The sequence below is a fragment of the Oenanthe melanoleuca genome, unplaced genomic scaffold (assembly GCF_029582105.1).
Source record: "Oenanthe melanoleuca isolate GR-GAL-2019-014 unplaced genomic scaffold, OMel1.0 S001, whole genome shotgun sequence".
Taxonomy (NCBI): Eukaryota; Metazoa; Chordata; class Aves; order Passeriformes; family Muscicapidae; genus Oenanthe; species Oenanthe melanoleuca.
In genome coordinates, this window is record NW_026612650.1 from 9,850,568 (window position 1) to 9,875,057 (window position 24,490).

The 24,490-nt window shown below is 46.1% G+C and overlaps 1 pseudogene; it reads right to left on the reverse strand.

The window, feature by feature from the left end:
* Window positions 1-3,700: 3,700 nt before the first annotated feature.
* LOC130266045 (zinc finger protein 239-like) lies at window positions 3,701-12,808 on the reverse strand (annotated as a pseudogene).
* Window positions 12,809-24,490: the final 11,682 nt, after the last annotated feature.

The window sequence follows — 24,490 nt, forward strand, 5'->3', positions numbered from 1 at the left end:
GCCTCCTTGCTCCATATGGAAATTAGTTTCACACCTCTTTGCGCATTGTTCCTTTTAGGTTGCTCTGCTGTTTGTCTGGGGGTCTTTGGGATGAGCCCTGGGTCTCACAGGCTTCATGCCAGCTCTTCACTGCCATATTTCGGCACCCAAAATTCCCCCCTGAAATTCCCCCATTTGGAACCAAAATTCCCAAATATTCCCTATGGAGATCCCAACAATTTCCTCTAGACAACCCAAACTTCCCATGTTCGAACCCATGTTTCTGTATACAGACCCCAAAAACTCCCTATGGGATCCTCTAAAATTCCATTTGAGGACCCCAACATTGCAAAAATTCTCAGTGGAGACCTAAAAATTCCCATGTTTGAACTAAAAAAAACCCAAAAAATCCCAGTGGAGACCCCACAATCCTCAAAATTCTCAATAGGCCCAAAAATTACCTACAAACCCCACAAAATTCCTTTTAATTACCCCACAATTTCCTTATGGGAGCCCCAAAATTCCCAAGAGACCTCCAAATTCCCTTTAAGGACACCAAAATTTTCTGTAGGAACCCCAAAATTACCTACAGGGACCCGAAGAATTCCCCGTACAGAGCCCAAACTACCCAGAAATTCCCTTTAAAAACCTCAAAATTCCCCTCTAGGGACCATGAGACCCCCCTGGACCCTCTATAGGATCCACCAGGCCCCTGTGGATCCACTATAGACCTCCCAGAGCGCCTTTAGAGACCCCCCAGAGCCCCCCAAATCCCCTACAGATCCCCTATATATCCCCTATAGATCCCCCCAGCCCCACCGCAGCTCTTGGACACGCTGGAGCCGGATGGAGGGACTGGGAGCAAAGATGGCGGTGCACAGGAGGCACTAACGGGTGTTCTGAGCATGCTCAGAGAGAACCAGGCAGGAGATGGGCAGGGCTTAGAGGGGAAGGGGGCGGGGCAAATACAAGGGCTTGGTCTGAAGGAAATGGGAGGGGATAATGATTGAGAGGGGCTGTGAATAGAAATGGGCAGGGCTAATAAATGGGCAGAAACCGAGGGGAAAGAGGCGTGGTCAGAAAAGGGCGGGAACTGTGAGGGCAAAGCGGCGGGGCCAAAATGCTGCATAGTCCTAAAAAGGCCTGGTTTGGCCCAAAATCACAGGCACAAAAGGGGCACAAATTCAGCCTTATTCCAGCAGGAATTGGCCTAAAATCATCCAAATTGGCCTAACATTGTCTGAAGGGGCGTACAATCCAGCCTAAAACACCTCAGCTTGGTATAAATTCACATAAATGGCCCTGAAAGGTTTTGGACCGAGACCGAGACCAGCACCCAAACCAGCAACAGCACCATTTCTGAAGCTGAAATCAGAGTGGACACCAAGACCAAGACGGGGAACAGAACCAACACCAGAACTGAGACCAGCACCGCTCCAGAACTGGAACAATTACTGGGACTGAGATCAATACTAATACTGGGACCGGCACCAGGAGAGCTCCAGGGCTGCTCTGGGACTGGGACCAGCATCGAGATAAATCCAGGACTGAGACTGGCACCAGAACCAGAACCAAGACTGATACTGACACCAGAACCGAGACTGGCACCAATGTGGGACCGGGCCTGAGACTGAGATTGGCACTGGGAGCACGCCGGGAACAACATCGACACCAGTACCAGCACTGCTCTAAAACCGAGACTAAGACCGAAATGGAGTCCAAGACTGAAAACAGAACAGGCACCGGCACCAAGACTGGCACTGCTATCAGACCCAGACTGAGACCAGCACTGTGGAAGCTGAATCAGAGAGAGCTGTGGATTTAATTGGCATTTGCTGTTTGATAACCAGGACGCCTTGGCAAGAACAAGCAGAGCTTTGACGATTACAAGAAGATTGGATAGAAGCTGGCAACAGGAAAGAAGTTTAAACTAAATAAGGAGAAATGTAAAGTTTGTCTGGGTGATATTTAACGCAATTAATGTAGACAAAAAATTAGTTCCTATCTAAAAATGGGGTATAAGCAACTGTAGCTCACAATACATTTGGATTCTGATCATGAGTCAGTAGTCCCTGTCTCTCAATTGTTGATAAAATTCCCTGGGACCAGCAGCGAGACCAGCATCAGAACCAGGATGGAGATCAAGACTGGGACCAGAACCAACAGCAGAACCGAGAGTTGCACCTCTTCAAGACTGGCACTGGGACCAAGACTGAGACCATGATGGACAGTGGGACTGGCACTGGGAGCTCTCCAGGACTGCTCTGGGACCGGGACCAGCACTGGCACTGGAAGAATTCCAGGACTGAGACTGAGAGCGGCACCGGAACTGGAACCGAGCCTGGCACCATTTCAGAACCGGGCCTGACACTAAGATTGGCACTGGGAGCACACCAGGATCAACACTGGCACCAGTACCATCACTGAGACTAAAATCAGCACAAGAAAGGGACCAAAACTGAAACCAGAACTTGCACTGGCACCAACACTAGCACCAGTATATGACCGAAAATGAGACCAATGCCAGCACCGCTCTGACATTGGGATTCAGACAGGGACCAGGACAGAGATCGACACCAGGAGCGCTCTGGGACTTCCTTGTTCACTGCGGAGAGTTTTGGCTGCGCCTCCACACATGACTGGGCAGGACTGGGAGGGACCCAGGGAGAGGCGGGACCGTCTCAGTTGACATCGTTCTGGAGCAGCCATCCCGGTCCATATGGTCCTAGTTTGTACAATCCCAGTCTGTGTGATCCCAGTTTGTACAATCCCAGTCTGCATGGCCCTGATCCATCTCGTCCCAGTCTGTGCAGTCCCATTCTGGAGAATCCTAGTCCATGTGGTCCCAGCCCCCATGATCCCAGCCTGCATGGTCCTGCATGGCTCACACTGCCAGGCTCTGCAATTCCAGGTCCCAGCCAGGAAAAGATGTTCCTGCCCTTGAAGGCAAAGCTCTTCAGAAGGGGCCAAAAGCCAAGTGCAGCACGATCTTACAAGGACATTTCACTGCCTGCCTTCAGAACTTCACTCATGGCTCTTGCAGCTCCTGCACTGGGAATTGAATCAGGGCAGGGTCTTTGGTGGGAGCTGCCCTGGCTCAAGGGAGACCCTGAGAGAGAAACAGAGCAGGCAGAGACAGGCAGGAGAGAAAGGAGGACACAAACACAATCAGCTGAGAAGGTGCTAGTGAAAACAGACCCAGAACTGACTGAAAGAGAACGGGACAGAAATCAGGAATTGTCAAAGTTTTATTTACTAAAAAATCCATCCTCCCCAGCCAGCCCCACACAATCCCGATCCCACCGCTCCAAATTTGCATCCTACTTCACCCAATCTCCTTCCAACCCCTTCGCACCCTAGCAGCTCTGGAATCCAGTAAGGTTCGTGTGGGATTGAGTTGTTTTGAGGAGGGAACAAGGCACTTTGATGTTTGATTGATCCCTTTTGAGTCAAAATTGAGGTGGTTTTTACTTGGATTTGGGAGGTTTTGAGGTGACAGATCGATCCCTTTTGGCTTTTGGAGCACAAAGAGATGGAGAAGAGAGAAAACAAAGGCCCAAACACAAGGATAACCAGGCAGGTGTCTTCCCAACATGCATCCCAGGGAATGTGGGTCACCAGGGCACTGCCCAACGTGGGTCCGGCAGTGGGGGATGGAGGTGGAGCAGAGCACGAAGCTCTTCCCACAGGCGGGGCACTCGCAGCACTCGCAGGCCTTCCCTTACTGGTGCCTCCGTTGGTGTTGGGTCAAGTTTGAGCTCTGGGAGAAGCTCTTCCCACACTCCTCACACTTTTAGGGCCTCTCCCCAGTGTGGATGTGCTGGTGGAGGATGAGGTCAGAGTTTTGTCTGAAGCCCTTCCCGCAGTCAGGGCACTCGTAGGGCCTCTCCTCTGTGTGTGTCTGGTAGTGCTGGAGGAGCTGGGAGCTGGTGGAAACATCTTCCCGCACTTAGAACACCTGTAGGGCCTCTCCCCAGTGTGAATACTTTGCTGAAGGATTAGCTTGTCTCACCACTTGAAGCTCTTCCCGCAGTCCTCGCGCTTATAGGGCCTCTCCCCAGTGTGGATCGTTTGGTGAACGATTAGGTTGAAATGCTGCCTGAAGCCCTTCCCACAGTCTCCACACTTGTATGGCCTCTCCCCAGTGTGGATGTTCTGGTGGCGGATCAAATAGCAGTGTTTCCTGAATCTCATCCCACACTCTCCACACTCCTAGGGCCTCTCCCCAGGGTGAATCCTGTGGTGGCTGATCAGGCTTAAGCTCCGGCTGAAGCTCATCCCACACTCCTCACACTCGTGGGGCTTTTCCCCGGTGTGGATGCGCCGGTGTTTGATGAGGGTGGAGTTTTCCCTGAATCCCTTCCTGCAGTCAGGGCAGCGGAAGGGCTTCTCCTCTGTGTCCGTGCGCTGGTGCTGGAGGAGATAGCATCTGGTGTGAAACGTCTTCCCACACTCCCCCACACTCATAGGGCCTCTCCCCAGTGTGGATCCTCTGGTGGGGGATCAGGAGGGACCTCCATCTGAAGCTCATCCCACACTCTGAGCACTTGTGGTGCTTCTCCCCATCACGAAGCTTCTCATGGACTACCAGGTCCGAGCTCTGGCTCCATCTCCAGCCGCCTGCTCGGCCCAGGCTGGGTCTTTCCTCCTCAGATCCCCGCGATCTGCGTTTGCAGCCCCTCCTGCTGCGGGATCTCTGCGGCTTTTCCTCCCCGTTGGATTCCTGCGCCGTGGAGCCTCTGCAAATGGCCTCTTCCACCAGGTTCTGCCACGGAGATTTGTCCTCCCTGCTCTCCGTGCCCAGCTTTTTGTCTGGGTGAGGAAAGACAAGGAGAGGATGGGATTTGCCAGAGGGAAGGGGAAGGAGATCCCCCCAGCGCGTCTCCGACAGGTCGGTGTCGGCAGCGGGGTGTCCTGCAGCCGGGGCCGTGCTGGCTGGGAGATGGAGCAGGACAGAAGGGGAAAGGGGCACTGACTTCCTCCTCACCTGCCTGGGGCTCCTGGGCCATCTTCCTCTTCCTCGCAGCCACCTTTGGAACAGGAATGGGATCGGGATTGGAATGGGAATAGGAATGAGATCTGAATCAGGACCAGGAACAGGACTGGGAACGGCATCAGGAAGCGGAACGGGAAGAACATTGAGAATAAAAATGGGAATGAGATAGGGTTTGGTAATAGGATTGGGAACAGGATCGGGATGGTAAAGCTGTGACATAAATGGGTGCCTTGGCTGGGTAATCTCAAATTGGAGAACCAAATCTAGGATGGGCAGGAACATCTTTTCCTGGCTGGTGTAAGGAAAATTAATCCACAAACACCAGAGGTTTATGTCCAATAAGAAGACAGAAGAGTCCTTTTTGCTTTATTCGAATAAAGGGAGAGGCCATGGGGCATTCCCCTGGGATCTCTCCAATTTTTGGAGGACACAGCCTCCTTTTTATCCCAATTTCCTGGCCGCTTTTCCCTCTCTCTTTCCCCATTCGCTCAGGTACTCGAGAGGCACAGACTTCTCGGAATGCCTGACACCTGACATTCCCCTCTAATGTATAACCCTCCCTTTTAATTTTTAATTCTTGTAGAATTCATAGTTTCCCCCCTGTTGCTTCTTTCATCTTCTGTTAACCAATTTCATTTACCAGCAAACCTACAGTTTGTAAAGGCAAATCTCTTTTTCCATTCATCAATCAGTGTAATCCCTCCCATTGTTTCTTTTGTCTCTAGGTGCTAACTTTATCTACCATTAAATCTACAGCTTGTTTGTAAAGACAAATGTAACATTCCTCTCAATCTCTCCTCTTTTATTTTTAATAATTGTCTTTACAAACTTTAGCTATTATTGATTTAATTTCTTGTTCGTATGTCCTTTTTGGTTTTGCAATTATTTGTAATGACATCAATTTCTGTCCTTTTGTAGCCATCTCTGGGTCAGTAGGCAAGGCTATAACCTGCATCCCTTTGATCACATGTTGAGTAAGCTGTACTAAGGAAGGGATCATGCATGGTAAAAAGATTAGAGTTGCTACAGCACATAAGAGAGAAAAAGCAGTTGTTTAACCCACAGTCCAGCAGGTAGCCACGAAAACATGTCCCATTCCCATCCTTTCCATGTTCGGACATGTACATGAGCTAACTTTCTTATTCCTTTTGCTATTTGTTTCACCACCTTTCCATTGTCATCTATTTGCAAACAGCAGTTTGAGTAATTTAATTTGCCACACACTCCCCCTTCTTCTGCCAACAAATAGTCTTATACCACCCAGTGTTGAAATATTGCATTTCTCATTTGAGTAGATTGGTCAGCAAGAAGGTCAAGAGCTGTAGCTGTTTGGTTACTTACTATTTCAAAGACGGCTTGTAACCTAATTATCCGATTTAAATTATAAATGGGTTCTCTGGCACCTGATATTAATTCATTAGGATTCCAAGTGGCTGGTCCATAGTGTTGTATGGTTTGTTCAGGTGGCCATTCGTGATCACCCCACTTTTGGGTGCTTCCCCCAGCCAGGGATACATCAATCAACCTCTTTTCCCTAATTAGATCATCATATATATCTTGATTCCTAACTGGTTTCCCTGAACTTGTGGTAGCAGAAAGAACAGAGGTCTGATATACCCCACATGACATATCCCTGACCAGTTTGGGGGTAACCTGCGATAGGCGTGTTGGCCCCAAATCCAGTAATGCCCTTTTAAAGCCCAGGTCCCGTTGGCAAAGGGACCTTCCCAATTTTCATGATCCACTGGGGGGTCATGCTTCCTGGGCCTAGTGGTCCCCCAACAGTAGTTGCCCCACCATAGGAAACACAGAATTTGCACTTCCATGCTCCCACATGAGGTTTCCAGCTGCAGTTAAATCCCAGATCTGTTTTATTAGATTTGGACCAGAACCTGATAAAAAGAGTTCGAGTTCCATTCCAGTGTTGCCACTTCCACTGATAGTCATGAACAGCATGTGTCCTACTTGTAGAATTATCTTGGGGGCAGCTTAAAAATAAGGAGTCGAAAAACTTATTCCTCCCCACTGTTTTACAGCCTTTCAAATTTTTCTGATAATTATGGTAGGAACACTTTACCCAGCTACCATTTGAGAACTTAACATGAGTTTGATTCCATTTGCCCTCATATCTGGAACAATCATAAGGAAGACATCTGGGGGTCCAACAATCTAAACCCAAAGATAAAGTCCAGTCACAAACACTTTTTCCCACGGATATGCTTCCTGTTCTATTTAGACAATAAGTGCCTCTTTCAGAAGAATGAAGCTGCCATGGACTTCCTTCTTCATCCCAGAATCCTGTTCCATTATGGACCTCACTATGGGTGCTAACCCACCATTTAGATTTGACTGGGCTGGCCACCCACGGCCAGTTTTCAGATCCTCCTGACCCCCCACAGACCCAGCAATTCCTAAGGTTAAAGTTTTTTGCTACTTCTTCTACTAAATTTAAAAACTTATTTTCCCATTCCTGGCCCCACTCTAACTGACAGTATAAAGGTAAGATCATTAAGAGAAACATTCTAATGGTGTTATGTAATTCCGTAACTTAATTTTTACTTTCACGTTGTCTTTTGCACCTGTGGTGAGTGAAGGCACAGAAACAGCTTAATCTAAAGAAAACAGTGACAGGAAAGGGCTGGCCCCCCAGCCAGCCTGGAGATCCGAGAGGAGGGATGACCACACAAACTGTTTCAGCAGGCAGTCTGTGAGTGGGCACACGAGGCTTCCCTCAATGTCGACGCACTTGCTACTGCTCCAGTCCACCTCTGTGGAGTGTCAGTCATGGCTTCCCATCCTTCTCCTCCAGCTGAGATGTCCAAATCTCTGGGGCCTTAGAGACCTTGACCCGAGTGTGATAGGTCCACTCATGTTCAGCTCTCTTGACGGCTGTTTCTGTGGGCAGCAGCACCTGGAAAGGTCCATGCCACTTCACCATCAGCGGTGCTCCTTTATACTCCTTAACTAGGATCCAATCTCCTGGCTGGATGTTGTGAACAGCAAAGTCCAAAGGCAGGGTCTGTGCTAGCTGAGCCTCCTGTCAAAGAGATTTCACAAGAGACAGTATCCGAGCCACACAATGTCTCAAATACACATTACGTATCTCTACCCCCCCAACTAGGCTGAGAATTACAAGGGTAAGGAATTCTGAATATTAATTCAAAGGGAGATAATTTAATATCTTCCCTGGGTCTGGACATTATTCTTGCCAAAGCCAGGGGCAGGAGCCGTACCCACGGCATCTTGGTTTCTATCACCAGCTTCAGAAGGTTTTTCTTTATTTCTCCATTAATTCTTTCAACCCGACCCAAACTCTGGGGGTGCCAGGGGGTATGCAGGTTACATTGTATCCCTAAAGCACTCATAACTCCTTGAAGAATTTTTCCTGTAAAATGAGTTCCCCTATCTGAGTCTATTGCTTCCACAATTCCATATTTTGGAATTATTTGTTCCAAAAATACTTTAACAACTGATCCTGTAGTTGCTGAAAAAGTAGGGAATGCTTCTGGCCACACTGTTAATTTACATACTATTACCAGAAGATATTTAAACCTTGCCACTCGGGGCATTTCAGTAAAATCCACCTGACATCTCTGGAAAGGACGTACAGCCCAAGGCCTCCCTGCCCTGGCAAGTTTCTTTGTAACTTTGTTATTGGTTTTAGGACAAGTAAAACAACCCTCAATAGCTCGTTTTGCCAAGCTAAAAAGACCCACAGCAGCATACATTTTTAGGAAGACTTGCCAGCCCTTCGAGAGCCCTAATGACTCCATGAAGTTGTTTTAACAATTGTAAGGCCAGAGGTTTTGGGATCCACTGCTTCCCATCCCTTGTAAACCAATTATTTCCTCTTTCTTCTGCCCCACTTTTTAAATTATCTTAAGTTCCTCTGGTGGGAAAGACAGTTTCTCTGGCAGCGGTGCAGTTACTGGGAGTAAGGGGAGTATTTTAGAGATTCCTGGCAACAAAGCAGCTTTCCGAGCTTCTTTATCCGCCAGTCGGTTTTCTGTTGCCTCCTCTGAGTACCCTGCCTAATGCTCCTTAATGTGGATTATTGCCACCCTTTTTGGTAAATTCACCACCTCTAATAGGCGAGAGACTAAGTTCTCATGGGCTAACGTCTTTCCCCTACAATTTAATAAACCTCGTTCTTCCCACAGTTTCCCAAATGCATGTATCACCCCATATGCGTATTTAGAATCAGTAAAAACATTTACTGTCTTATTCCGGTATAACTCACAGCTCTGATCAGTGCATACAGCTCAGCTGTCTGGGCTGACCAGGTGGGGGTAACCTCCCCCCTTCCTTTAATTATTTCCCATTCACGATAGAGTATCTTATAAAACGCTTCCCGTTTATCACCCTTGAAGACCCATCAATGAACACATTCTCTCCCTCAGGCCAGGGAGTATCTCTCAAATTTTTCCTAGCTTTAGTCTGGAGATCTATAACCTGGATATAATCATGGCTTTCCTCCTGTCTCCCCCTTTCTTTGGGGCTTATTCAAACAGGAGGCTGGATTAAAACTTTCCTCATTTTTAAATTTTAAATCCTCCTATTCCATTAAACAAGATTCATACTGTAATAATCGATCGCTCGTCATCCACTTAGAGGCTCTCTCAGTTAACAAAGCTTTAATCTAATGTGAGACTTTTACGATCAGATACCCTCCCCTTGTCAGCTTTCGCGCCTCAGCCACCATCAGAGCTGTGGCTGCACAGATCTGCAGACAATGGGACCAGCCTCTGGCCACTGGGTCTAACAATGTAGAAAAACAGGCGATAGACCTCCTGTCCCTCATTCTCTTACACCAAAATTCCTCTAGCATGACCCAGCTCAACACCTACATGTAGTTGAAATTTCCTTTCTGTGTCCGGAAGAACTAAGACCGGGGCACCAACCAATCCATCCCTTAATTTTCCAAAGCACTGCTCCACCTCTGGTGTCCACATTACAACACCAGGACCGCTCTGGGTTAAAAAGTTACTCAAAGGTCTAGCCACAACACAAAAATCCTCGATCCAAGCTCTGCAGTACCCTACAACCCCAAAATTGCCGTAGCTCCTTTTTAGCCTGGGGAAATGGTATTTGCAAAATCCCTTTTATTCTTTCTGGATCAATACACCGTAACCCCTCAGTCACAATGTGTCCCAAATATTTGACCTTTTTTCTACTAACTGAGCTTTCTTTTTGGACACCTAAGTCCTTTTTTTTTTTTTTTTGTTTTTTTTTGCAAGGAAATTAATCAATTTTACAGTAGCCTCTTTAACCACCTTTTCTTGCTCTCCCGATAACAGCAAATCATCTACATACTGCAACAGCTTAACTCCTGAGGGTGGAGTAAACTCTCTTAATATTTCCTGCAAAGCTTGTCCAAACAAAACCGGTGACTCTGTATATCCCTGGGGAAGGACTGTCCATGTCAACTGTTGTTTTATCATCTTCCCTCCTTCTTCCTGTTCCCACTTAAAGGCAAAATACTGTTTACTATCTTCTGTAATCGGACACCTCCCGAAAGCATCCTTCAAATCCAGTACAGAATAATACCGATGTGAAGAAGGGATCTGATTTAGGATTGTATATGGATCCGGAACTGTGGGATGCCTGGGTTTGACAATTTCATTTATTATTCTTAAATCCATTCTATATGTTCCATCTGGTTTCTTAACCGGCAGGAAAGGGGTATTATAAGGAGACATACATGGCTCCAAAAGACCTGCTTTTAGAAGGGACTCAACAACAGGCTGTAACCCCTTCTTTCCCTCCCTTGAAATAAGATATTGCTTTTTAAACACCACTTGTCCCGGTTGCTTTAAAGTAATTTGGAGATGTTCTATATCTAGTTTTCCATATTTCCCTGGGGCTGCCCACACTTTTGGATTTATTTCAGTATAAGCTTTCTCAGATATTTTACACAAAGATACTACAGTTTTGGACTCCGTGTCACTTCTTACACTACTAATTTGCATTCCCATTCTAGCCATTAGATCTCTTCCCAGTAAATTACAATCACAATTAGGAACAAACAGGAATTCATGCAGTTCAAATCTGTCCCCTACATTGATTAACAGTGGTTGAATAAAATACACTCGCTCATCCTTTCCTCTCACTTCTTGAATTCACTTTTTACAATTTTCCCCCCTAGGTATAAAATTTAAGGTGGATTGAGAGACCCTTGTGTCTACCAAAAAACACACCTCCTCTTTATCTGGACTCACCTTAAAAGTTATCAAGGGTTCCTGAATGGTGGGTCCTTGATATAATAGGAGCCCCTGACACCCCTAACAATCCATTTCCATTATCCTCTGGACTTCCTCCTCCTGAGGGTCCAGCTGTTTCTGCGGACACACATTTTCCCAATGCCTTTTTGCCCTGCAGATAGCACAGTGGTTCCTCCCCAGCCGTGGTTTGGGTTGTCTTTCCCCTGCCGAAGAGGGAATGCCTCTGCCACTTCCCTGTGGCCGACCCCGTCCCCTCTGTCCCAGGGGACCCCTTGGACCCTGCGGTTTATTCCTCCGGGGCTGCAAAAACTCTGCCATTATCTTTGCCTTAGCCTTTGCCTTTTCCTCATCCCTTCTTATATATATATATCTGCTCTGCTTTTCTAACCAATTCTTCCAGAGGATTATTTTGCCACTCTTTATCTTTTTGTACTCCTTTTCTTATATTAGGCCAAGCCTTAGTAACAAATTGCACTTTCAGCAATGTGTCAAAGGCTGGCCCCTCAGGATCCATCCCCCCATGTTTCCTCAAGGCATCCGTAATCCTCTCCAACCAATGAGAGGGACTTTCCTGTTTCTCCTGTTCTAACAACATAGCCTTAGCTACGTTGTTAGTTTTGGGAGCAGCTGACTTGATTGCCCTGATCAGATAAGCATGGTATTCACGGAGGTGAGCCAGACTAGCCTGGTTATATGGGTCCCATTGGGGGTCCGCCTCGGGGATGGTATCATCCACCATAGGTGCATTGGGTCCAGCCCCTCCACTACCTGCGGACGCCTATCCCCTCACAGCTGCCAAGCCCCTCGCAAAACCATTCGTCTCTCCGATGACCCAAACAAAATTCCCAAAAGAAAATTCTAATCCTTCCATGTATAATCCGCATTTTCTAAATATTCCTTTATTTTTGTTCTCCCTCTCTTTATCACGCACCATATACTAGAGCCTGTACCAGAGCCTGTGCCTGTCCCGTCACAGCGCAAACATGGCTTCTCCCCAACCGGTGCTCCCAGCGAGCACGGCCAGCAGCATCACAGGCGGCTGGGCGTTTTGAGCATCACGGGGCCAGCGGACACTGCTGGCCCTGCCCAGGGGTGGTGGTGTCAGGCACAGCCCGGCACAGAGCACTGGCAGACCCACAGACCCCAGCCCATATTCTCAGTCCCGCAGCTCTGTGCCCGGCCCTGCTGCTCATTGCCTCACACATATCTATCACACCCTCCTCTTTAATCCTGTTCTACTGCACAAACACTCTCCATCTACCCACCGCTGTCAAGACCCTCTCTCAACTCCAGTTTTTGCCCCTCAGGCACTATCGAGACCCCTTCTCGATTTCCCTTATTGCCCCTCTAGGGCATCTATATAACATGGCCTTATAAGCCCCTTTGACATCTTACACTTTGGCCACACAAAATAACAATATTTTACCATAATTTTCATAGTTACCTCTGGGTGAATATACAATTTGTTTCAAGACCTCAGCACTCTTTCCAAGGGAATCTCCAGGGGCCCTTTCCCGGCTTCACCCTTCCAATCCTCCATGGGTGTCCTGTTTCACCTGTGCAACCAACCCTCCATGGCTGCCCTCCCAGGTGTACCTGTGCTGCTGTCCATGGGCGCCCTCCCAGGTTTGCTCCCCGAGGATCCCATTTTACTCACCGGTGAGATTTTCAGTGGTCTTTCCCTGCGGACTCTTCACGGACCCCTGGTCCACCACTCATCTGTCTCCTGGACAGTCTTGGGAACCCAATCGATCTCCCGGTGCCAGCCGGCACCCAGGGGAGCTGATCACCAAAACTGGGTGAGGCGCGCCTTCAGCTCCACCTGCTGCCTGCAGCCCTGGACGGTGGAAATGTCCCGGTTGAGCCCCCATATTGTAAAGAAAATTAATCCACAAACACCAGAGGTTTATGTCCAAAAAGGAGACAGAGCAGTCCTTTTTGCTTTATTCGAATAAAGGGAGTGGCCATGGGGCATTCCCCTGGGATCTCTCGGATTTTTGGAGTACGCAGCCTCCCTTTTTATCCTAATTTCCCGGCCGCTTTTCCCTCTCTCTTTCCCCATTGGTTGAGGTACTCGAGAGGCACAGACTTCTCGGAATGCCTGACACCTGACATTCCCCTCTAATTTATAACCCTCCCTTTTAATTTTTAATTCTTGTAGAATTCATAGTTTCCCCCCTGTTGCTTCTTTCATCTTCTGTTACCCAATTTCATTTACCAGCAAACCTACAGTTTTTTTGTCAAGGCAAATCTCTTTTTCCATTCATCAATCAGTGTAATCCCTCCCATTGTTTCTTTTATCTCTAGGTGCTAACTTTATCTATCATCAAATCTACAGCTTGTTTGTAAAGACAAATGTAACATTTCTCTCAATGGGCACCAGGGAAGGAGCAGCAGGCACACAGGAGATTCCCCTGCTGCAATGGGCAGGAACCAAAAATCTCTCGAGTCACAGCTGCAGGCCTGTATCTGCACAGGATGCTTTGGCTGCCCCACTCCTCATCGGAATTTAGCATTTGGAAATTAAATTCCAGTTTCTGCCTCATGTACAAGTACCACGGTTGTGCAAAAATTGGGCAATTGGCCATATCCCAAAGGCACTGCAGTGTGGAGGAAGTGATGCCCTAATGATTGAGAAACAAAAGAAAATACTTTCAAGACAATATTAGTGTAGGAGGTGATATCAAATCTGGTCTCTAACTGGAGGTCTCCAGGGGCAGATATGGAAAAATGACCACCCCACATAAGGTGAATGTGGTTTTATAGGTTTGGGAAATTAGCATAATTGGCAAGAATTTCCAATTAGAAGCACAATAATTAGGAAATGTCCACCTTTTCGTTCCACCTCTTCTGGAGCCCCTCTTTCTTGCAACTTGCTGTACTAGCTGTACAGGCTATAACTAGCTTATGAAAAAGTGTGTTGAGCACATGTTTTTACCAGAGGAGGTAAGACAGGATAGGAGCCTTTGGAATGTGTTTTGTCTTTCTGCCTATCAGGGGATGAAAAATACTCAAGTTACCTCAGAACTATGTAACAATACAAGAGTAGTCTACATATCTATGAATATATATGAAGGAAATAAAAAAGCAAAAATAATTTTCAGAAGGAGACCCTTTTCCAATTCCTAACCATACCAAAACCTCCATACACAGGAGTTTCCATCTTGAAAAAAAACACTGTACAATTCAGAAAATTAATGTAGAGCTTATTCACAGGATGACAAGGAAGGGAACATTCCCATGGAGTTGAGGTTTGGTACAGTTCTTATTCTGAGTCCCACTCAGGGCTTGAACTGGAAAGAGTCATCCTGAAATGGTTGTCCCCAGCTCCTGAACTCCCTCCACTGATTCACTGCAATGATCAGAGATGCCAGTCTGGAGAGAGGCTCATCTGGCTTAAACATGAATGCATTGCAAAGAGAAAACAACAACAACAACAACGAAACCATTACTTTGCAAACTCAGTGCCTCACAGGATCAAGAAAGATTCCTTGGTTTCCAGAAATATGCAGAAATAGGACTGACAGGACCATCTGCACCTCTGCCTTCATGACCTTGCTATCACAGGCCAATATGGCCCATAATCCCACTAGTTCATTCATCAAGGTGTCTTCAGCAGCAGCAGCAGCGGCGCAGCTCAAGAAACATCAGGCAGCAGTTCCCATTCCCTGTGTGTGTATGGCTGCGGGGCCAGGACTGCCTAGGCCAGGGCTAGTGGAGAGCGCGGGCAGCACCGATCCCAACGAGCTGCTGCTCTGACCCTGCCAGCAGGACTCTCACTGAGATGAGGGGTCAGGACGTGCCACTGAGCACTGAGATGGTTTTGGCAGCGCAGCAAGGCAGCTCAGGTACCTCCTGAGCCCTGAGTGGCAGCAGCCAGCTCTGCCAGCAGCACCATGTGGCCAGAGAGCTGCTGTGTTTCAGACTCACAGCGAAGGACACCCAGCTGGACAATTTCCATGTCAAAGCTGCAGATAACTTCCCTCTTACCTTGGTGGATCCCAGGAAAAATTATGGACACTGTGACAGAGAATCTGCTCGTCCAAGAGACTGATGACTCCACTCACAAGGAGCTCAGCACAACCAGAGCTTGAGCAATCCCTGGGAAGAGCTGAAGATTCCATTGCAGCTGAGGGGACAGGATCACTGCCTGCATAAGGACAATTCCAGTGAAGTACTAAGGCCTCACAACATGCCCTAAGCCTAAGTGACTTTCAGAGGAATCTTCCAACTAAGCATTATATTTATATTTACCCATTAACAAAATATGAATCTTGTTAGAGAAACAGGTGTTTACCTTTTCACACTTAGAAGCCAGACAAGGCCACAAAATCAGATATCTCCATTTGATTTTGCAGGAAGTTATACGTTCAAAGTAAATTCCCTTGGTTCCTCCCTGAGCCCTAGCCAAGAGGAGGATGAAACCAGAATTTATGGTAGCTTTTTTATTCAAAATTATAAAATCTGGGCCCTCTCACAGCAACACTGGTGGCCTCGCCTGCAGGTGGGCAAACCACATAGGACTTCCCAGTTACTGGGAGTACCTCTCCAATCCTTTGCAGTGCCAGGGACACCCCAGGGGACATGTGTGTGTCAGGATGATGGTCAAATATTACAGTAACTGGTGATATATCTTTCTTGATCCTTACAGGCAACCTTTTGCAGTAATAATCCAATGCAGTGCTTACCTTATTCTTTTGCACTTCTTTGCTGCTTCGCACTACTGTAAATGACACTTACTCCTTAAACTGGTGTTGGTGTCTTGGTGCTGGCCCTGCCTGCAATCCAGCAACCCGTTCCCTTAGAGATGGACTTGTTGAAGGCACAAGATGGTGGCCGGGGCTGAGGCACCACACACACGATGGTGGCCAGGGCTGAGGCTGTCAGTCCCAGTAAGCTCTGCAGCCCCTGCTGGCCCAGCCCCGGCCCCAGAGCAGCGCGGGGTGGGCAGAATCCCCATTTCAGCCTCTGCTTAAATGGACATGAACAGACAGCCGGGGACAGACACAGTGTGGGCACCTTTGGTCTGTGCACACAAACATACACCCGGCAGTTTGTAACATCAGCTGGCAGTATTTTGATGTCAAGGCAATTCAAATAGATGAAAAAAGCAGTAAGGTCCAGGATTTTAAAAAGGAAATATTTTTGTTTGTTTTTTGGTAGTTTTTGTTTGTTTGTTCTGTTTTTTGTTTTTTTTTTTCCCCAAAGTGGGGCAAAAGAATTTCCTGTGCAGATGGACTTCATTCAGTGCTCTGTGCACAGAGAAGCCCAGAGAAGAAACAGCCTGGACTTCTGGCTTCTGCCCAGGGACATTTCCTAGCAAGAGCCCAGCACACGCCTCCCTCAGCTGCTCCCTGCAGGGCCAGCCTTGCCCTCAGCCTTTCCACAGAGCATCCCTGGCTGTATCCAATGGCACCAGGGCCCTGCCGCGCCTGATCCAAAGGCCACGGCTGCCCCAGAGCCCCAGGGCTGCAGGAGGCCTGGCTGCCCTTGCCACCATCACTGCTCTGGCACAGGCTGGCACATTTCCCAGTGTTTGACACCACACACACACACTTCTCCCTGCCCTGCTGCCCTGCAAACACAAGGGGGGATGCAGCAGCACTGCTGCAGCTGAGCCTGAGCAACTGCACTGCAGGAAGGGAGGGCCCGGCCGGGCCGAGCCCGCCTCGGGCTCATCTCAGCTCTGAGCCTTGGGGGGCCAGCAAAACCTTCTCAAAACTGTCCTTTCAGAACTGGAAAGAGCTTCACATGGCACCCCACTGCGAGTGGCAGGGTTTAATTGCTATTTTACTCACCTCAAGTAGTCTGCTTGCTTGCTTGTATCAGAGCATGTGGAGACAGTGGAAGTATCTTCTCTTTCTCCTGCAGAAAAGCAGAATTTTGACACTCTTCATCAGATCTTTGAAAAGACAAAAATTACCCACTGGATGCCTTGTAAAAGTCCTTCAAAGCTTTCTTCTCACAGTAAATTACTCGGAAAAAGCTACAGAAATTAATAATGGGGCACACATAGTATTCTCTACAGTAGCCAGTTCCAGGATTCAGAAAGAAGGCGAGGCCACTTTATTCTACAGATTCTACACTACCACAGTGTAAAGCCCAGCTCAGCTTTTCTGTTTGGAAGGCATGAGGTGGCATCTGCACAGCCATTCAAGTCACCCAACAACAGATGCAGTTTCACAAAAGACAACAGCTTGAGATAGAGGGGGAGAGAGAGAGAGACGAACATGGAGGTTCTAACAAGAAATAGGCAAAAAAGCTGGAATTCTCATGCCATGTTTTTATTGCAACTTCCTTTCCCATTCCAAAGACCTAAAGTTTGGATGAAACCAAGTTTTAATGCAAAGTTTCTGTACTCTTGTCAACAGGAAAGTCACAGTATGTTCAATACAAGTGGTAATAACAGCTTTGCTAGGAGGATTTAATTTATAAAAGTGCATTTGGTCTCATGGCTTAGTCCACACAAAAGCTTCAGCCTAATCCCCAACTTAAAACACAGTCCAGATTTTTCCTTCACCAGCTGCTCAGAATTTTGTAAAGTTGCTCCTGAGGAACGATGCTCATGGATTTCTACATTCAAGCGGGAATCCATCCAAAGTCATCCCAAGGTTTGCTGGTACTGTGTGTATGTCCAGAAGAAATGTGGAAAGACCATCTCAAAGCACCTGTCTCTACAAGCACACCACCACTTGCAAGAGGCATCTGCACAGTCTAAACATGCCTCCAGGCTAAACCCAACTAGCAATTTGCTAATTCAACCTCCAAAAGAGACAACACACAAAGAAAGCAACTGAACCCTACTGGGTATGTCCCTGTGATCAGACATCTTTTGCATTTCTGTTCAGCTTTTCAATGTCATTTTCATTTGGAGGTACTTCAAAATCTTTGGAAGAAAAGAATTCTGCAGCTAAAATGCAGAGGAGCTCATGGCGCAGTTCAAACTAGAATTCCAGGAAACCCCAGCCCAGGTTTTGTAGCTTTTGGAGTTTCCATGGAAAGGCTGTGTTCAATGAACAACGATGAAATCATTGAGATTTGATCTACACATTTCAGAAAACTAGTCTGCAAAAACTGTGTCATGGGTTTCTATCTTTAACATGCAGACTTGAAAACCTGCTGGTGGAAAAAGTGGTTCCACTATCAACAATGAGTTTACTGGAAATCAAATGAAAACATCCACTCTCTGTGAGTTTCTAGTGCCAGGCACTTCCCTTTTACCAGGTTATCACAACAGCAATCTATTTCACAATTATTTCCTCTTGATTGGTTTTGCACTACAGAGGGAGAATTTCTAAAGATGAAAAAATATACTCCTGGGGGAAGAACTTTCTGGAACTGAGGGGAACGAGTAACCAATAGGGGAACAGAACTTGAACCAATTAACATGACAACACTCAGGACTGTGGGAAGAACACTTAGGTTTGCCCTAACTTAAAATTGTCTCCTAGGGCTTGAAATCAATGCCTGGTTCCCTCTTGATTAAATCTGGCAGTAATGCACTGCGAAAATCCCCAGTACAGACAAACGTCAGAAACTGAGTAGCAGACAAAACTGCTGGAAAGGTGTCAGGACAAAGCATCTTGTTGCCAGTTCTATCCAAAGATGTGAACCTTTCCAAATCAGTCACAGAACACCCTAATAAAAACAATCAATTAGCAAAATCCTTAAATGTCTGATTTAGTCGTGAAGGGTAGTGGCCAACAACAACAAGTTAGAGAGCCTCAAACAGTAATGAGTCAAGCTATAGAAGACAAATATAAAGAAACCCATTGGGGTGTTGAGGATTCAGTAGACAATTAGGAAAGGCAGCTACTTGGTGTTAGGCTGACATTGACTGTGACAAGTGAAATAAATAATCTACTTGCAGAGCAATGCACAGTTTTAAAAAAGACTGCCATTAGAGATTGCAGGAAAAAAGGAAATAATGCAGGAGATTACTACCAAGGAGATTTTTCAGAGTTACCTCAGCACAAAGGATGTAAGTACATATTAGGTGTAGTAGACCCATTTTCTGTGTGGCAAGAGGCTTTTCCATTTCATACCAACAAAGCTAGAGAAGTACGTCAAATAATATTGTTGTAAATAAAGCAGGGCCGAGGCCTTTATTAAATAACAGCTCTTTTATTAGTGGGGGTTGCAGGGAGGCCCTACGCCTGCTGCTGCCAGTCCAACGCTGGGAGGAGGTCTTCATGTGGTTCTGTCCAAAGGCAGAGTTGGGAGTTCCCACCTCACGGGCACGTCCGGAAGTCCAAAGTGGCTCGTTGGTTTAGGGGGAGTTACTCTTTTCAGCTGCTCCTTAGGTCATGGTGATTTAACAGTTACAAAGGGCACATTGCAGGTGACTTAGCTCATTAGTTGAGGTGATCGGTAGACTTGGGTTTGGTGTTGGTTGACTAGTTTCGTGGATTTTCTCTTGAGCAACAACTTCCGGTAATGGTGGTAACTGGGAAACTGCTGAAGATTTACATATGGGGGTGTTGCTGATTTGACAGGCAGGCAGGCAGCAGCAGGCCGGAAATGAGGTAAGGGAAAGGGCGGAAGTGGGTAGGGGAAAGGGCGGAAATGGGAGGTAACCGGGATAGGGAAATACAATAAACTGGGGTTTAAATTACACAAGGATTACACATTCAACTGGGGAAAAGAACATAGCAACTTGATTAAAGAACTAACAAACGAACAAGTGGATAACACAATAAGGTGAGTAACAATCTTTTTAACTCTTCTAGCAACTTTAGTTTTATGGTTTTCAACTAAGACTTTTTACCACAATCCCCCCTCTATGTCTTTGATCGGTCTTTAGACCGCATCAATTAGCAGTTTCTGGTTTTTCTACATATATTTCTCTGATGGTTTGGTATTGATTATATATATTTTCAGCAGCACTTAGTTCTTTTTCTTCCCTTTGGGAGTCTATTGACTCTGATTCTAGTTTAAATATTTTTGTCTGCTCGGGCCTCATGACTGGGGAAAGTTGGAAATTTGCCTGAACTGTGGTGGTGATTATTCGGATTAGGCAAGGGAGCAGGCACGGGAGGATTAGAAAGCCGGCTACAGCACTCAGGGCAATAAACAGCACTTTTTTCCACCATGCCCCTTTAAATGACCAAAAGCTATCCACCAATCGGTGTTAAAGAGGGGCTTCCATTTCTTGAGTGCCCACGTACGCAACTTTTCATATTTCTTTTGAAATATTTCGGATTACCTCACTTTTGTCGTCAGTTTCGAGGCAGCACTCAGAAGTGTTAAATTTTCCACAGATTCCCCCTTCGTTAGCCAACAGATAGTCTATGGCCAGTTGTACCTGGTACACTACGGCCCTTGTTTGGGCTAATTGATCACTTATATGGTCCAGGGCTAAGGCGGTCTTATTTGAGATTACTTCCAGGACTGCTTGTAATCGGATGATTCTGTTAAGCATGTAAATTGGGGTACGGTAACCCCAAGACCCATCTTGAGCCCAGGTAGCTGGTCCATAAGTTTTTATAATTTCTTCTGGGGTCCAGATTTTTCCTCTCCACTTTTGAGTACTGCTTAGATTGACAATCGTCCATCGTTTTCGGGTGTTTTTTCCTAATTTGTCATACAGTGGTACTCCCAAATTTTGTCCAGATTCTCGTTCAAGTAAAAAGAAAGCCGGTTTTATGATCCCCACTGTGCAGCTACCCGTCCAATCCCCAGGCAGTTGAGTGTAGGCCTTGTTTCCACAAATCCAAAATAAGTGCTGGGGAGCTCTCCAATGCATAGTTTGCGTATTAAGGGGATGTTCCCAGTATTTAGAGATGGCCCTGATTCCCCAGAAGGGATTTATTCCCTGACCGGTACATTCATGTAGTCTATACCCCTCATGATAAATACATTTGGTTTCTTTCCTTCTTATTGCCCAATAAACATCAGGTTCCCTTGGGACCCACTCTGTTTCTGTTTCTCTGACTACTAGATACCTTTTACAAGGCATAATCCCTACAAAGGTGTTGTATCTTTTCCCAGTTCTTTTGATACATTCTTCCCCTACTACTTTGGATTTTAATTCCCATTGTTCCATTCTTCGTTCTGCTTCTTTAGGAGGAGGTTCTTGTTTCATTTGTTTCCACTGTAATATATCTATTGGTGCCAGACTAGTTCCTTCCCAAGGCCAGATGTCAGCCATTTGGGTGCTGCCACATATCCAACAATTTGTAATACTTAGCTCATGACTGATCTTTTCCATTAGGTCGATAAATAAGTTCTTATGAGGGAGGTCTTCTATTTCAGTTTGTTTTGAGGCTAAGGGTTTCTCTTTAATTAAATCTGCAACCCCTTTAGGATTTTCTAATCCTTCCAGGCAAAACCATTCTCTGACAGGGCATTCCCCAGTCAAGTGTTGCCTAAAAGTGGCTGTGTTTCGTGCAATCCAATAAGTCTTTTTATCTTCCTGGCAAGTTGTCAGCTGAGAGACATCAAAACAGGTGGGGTTAACGTGGGTGTGGACCCTGATGAGGGACTGCAGGACTTCTCCGTCGTATATGGGGTCATAACATTTAGAGCATGCACCATCAACAATCCCATTTATCATCAGGACTATGAATAGCCCTCCCGGGAGTCCAGTACGACCCATGTTTCTTGATTTATCCACTTGGGGCTCGCCTGGCCTTGCCTCCTGGGCGTTGAATTTGACGGATAGAGTCTCTCTCTCATCTTTTCCCCTTTTACGTCTAGTTTGGAAGCTTTATTGGGAGATGCCCTGCGAGAGAATTCTGAAACTTATTGATATTTTGTAACTGGCTGACAACAGCTTTTAATAACTTGTATTAACTGATTTAACTTGCAACTCTAACAACAATTTTTCAATAACATTTAACAACTTAGAACTATTTTGAAGAGGAGAAGGGTGAAGTAGGGCAGCTACTTACAAATACCTTTGACAACTTTTAACAATTAACTTCCTTGAAAAAAACTTTGACACTACAGCTTATTTATCCAGTCTTAGGTTTTTTCTTTAGGGTAACCTTAAGAGTCTTTGGGTCACGGGAAACAGTCCAGACAACGGGTGAGTTTGATGGTACTGAGGGGTTTAATCCGGGAGATGGGGGTGGCAGTGGGGCAGTGGTCCTTTTACTCGGGAAATATGAGTCCAGCCTTTCTCTTGGGTCCTGACAGCCGTGTGGGTTGTAAGCAAGACCTGAAAAGGACCTTCGAATTTAGGGGTTAATGGAGCATTGTTCCACGCTTTTATTAAAACCCAATCCCCAGGTTTTATATGATGTATATCAGTGTCTAAGGGAGAGGCTTGAGGAAGATACCCTTTTCTTTGCAAATCCGCTAATGTGTTGCTAATAGTTCTTAGATAATTTTTGACAGCTGCTTCCCCTTCTAGGTACTCTCCGGTGCTGTAGGGAGTAAGAAGGAAAGGGAGTCCAAACATCATCTCGTAAGGTGAGGCCCCTAGATCTGATCTAGGTCGGGTTCGAACCCTGAGTAGGGCCAATGGGAGACATTTTATCCAATTCATCCCTGTTTCCATAATTAATTTAGTCAATACATTTTTGAGGGTTTTATTCATCCTCTCGACTCTCCCTGAGCTTTGGGGATGCCACAGGGTATGTAATCACCATTTGATGCCTAACGCCTCGATTATGTTTTGTAAAATTTGGCTAGTGAAATGGGTTCCTCGATCCGAATCGATGTTATTTATGATCCCGTAGCGGGGAATGATGTGTTCCAGTAGTATTTGGGCTACAACCCAGGATGTTTCTTTCCTTCTGGGGAATGCCTCCACCCAATGTGTTAGGTGGTCTACTATAACTAGCAGGTATTTATATCCTTGGGCTGGGGGCATTTCTCTAAAGTCAATTTGCACACTCTGGAATGGTCTCAGCGCTAACTCCCTACCTCCTGGTGTTGGTTTCCTCATTTGTTTCTGGTTGGCCTTTTGACACAACAGACATTTTTCAGTGACTGCTTTTGCTAAGCTGTATACCCCTATGCAAATATGGTCCCTTAGGAAATGATCACAAATGCCTTGAACTCCCCAATGGGTTAATTCATGTATCTCGGCTAACATTTCCCTAGCCAGAGCTTTATTGAGATACTTTCTTCCATCTCCTGTTAGCCATTCCCCTTGCTTCCCCTGGTGTAACCCTAGCTTTTTCATTTTCTTCAACTCTTGTTCACTATATACTGGCTCTTGTTTTCTATTTGATGGTACACTATCCATACTAAAAATTTTGGCTGGTCTCTCTGATGTTTGGGCAGCTATTTTGGCTGCTTGGTCCACGGCTTGATTACCCCACTTTTCTAGAGTATTCCCCTTTTAATGGCCTCTGATGTGGACTACTGCTATCTCTTTTGGTTTCATTAGGGACTCCAGCAGGGCTTTTATTAAATCCTTGTGGATTAAGTCTTTGCCTTTTGAATTTAAATAACCTCTCTCTTCCCAGATTTTTCCGAATGTATGTACAGTCCCAAACGCATATTTAGAGTCTGTATAAATGGTTCCTTGATCTTGTTTTAACAGATCGAACCCCCTTTTTAATGCATACAACTCACAACACTGTGCTGACCAGTGAGATGGCAACCTTCCCTGTTCTACTACTTTCAAGCTGTTATCCTCCGTTCCTTCAACCACAGCATATCCTGATAATCTTTCACCTTTTACCACTCTGGATGACCCATCAACAAATAGTGTTCTCCCATATGGTAAGGGTTGATCATCTAGGTCTTCCCTTACTTTTGTTTGCAGATCCATAATTTCTAGGCAATTGTGCTCTAGCTCATCTACCGGTTCTCCCATGAGGAACTGTGCCGGGTTGAGGTTTCTAGATGTTGTCCATTCCAGATCGTTTGTGCCTATTAATATCGCTTCATACTTTAAGAGTCTCGGATCGGTTAACCATTGTTGTGCTTTCTTGCTTAACACAGTTTTTAAATCATGGGGTGTACATACGATAATTTTCCCCTGCAGAGTTAACTTCTGGGCCTCTTCTATCAAGGCAGCAGTTGCAGCCACAGCTTGGAGACACGTGGGCCACCCCCTTGCTACAGGGTCTAATAGCTTTGAAAGATAAGCCACAGGCTTCCGATGTCCTCCCCATTTTTGGGTTAAAACTCCATAAGCTATTCCCCCTTCTGCGTTCACAAAAAGTTCAAACTCTCTTTTTAGGTTAGGAAGGCTTAATACTGGAGCGGATGATAATTTTGTTTTTAAGTCATTTAATTGTGTTTCATCTTCCAATGTCCAGATAATAAGATCCTGTTGAACCAGTTTTTCATATAGGAATTTGACGCTTTGGGTGTACTGGTCGATCCACAATTT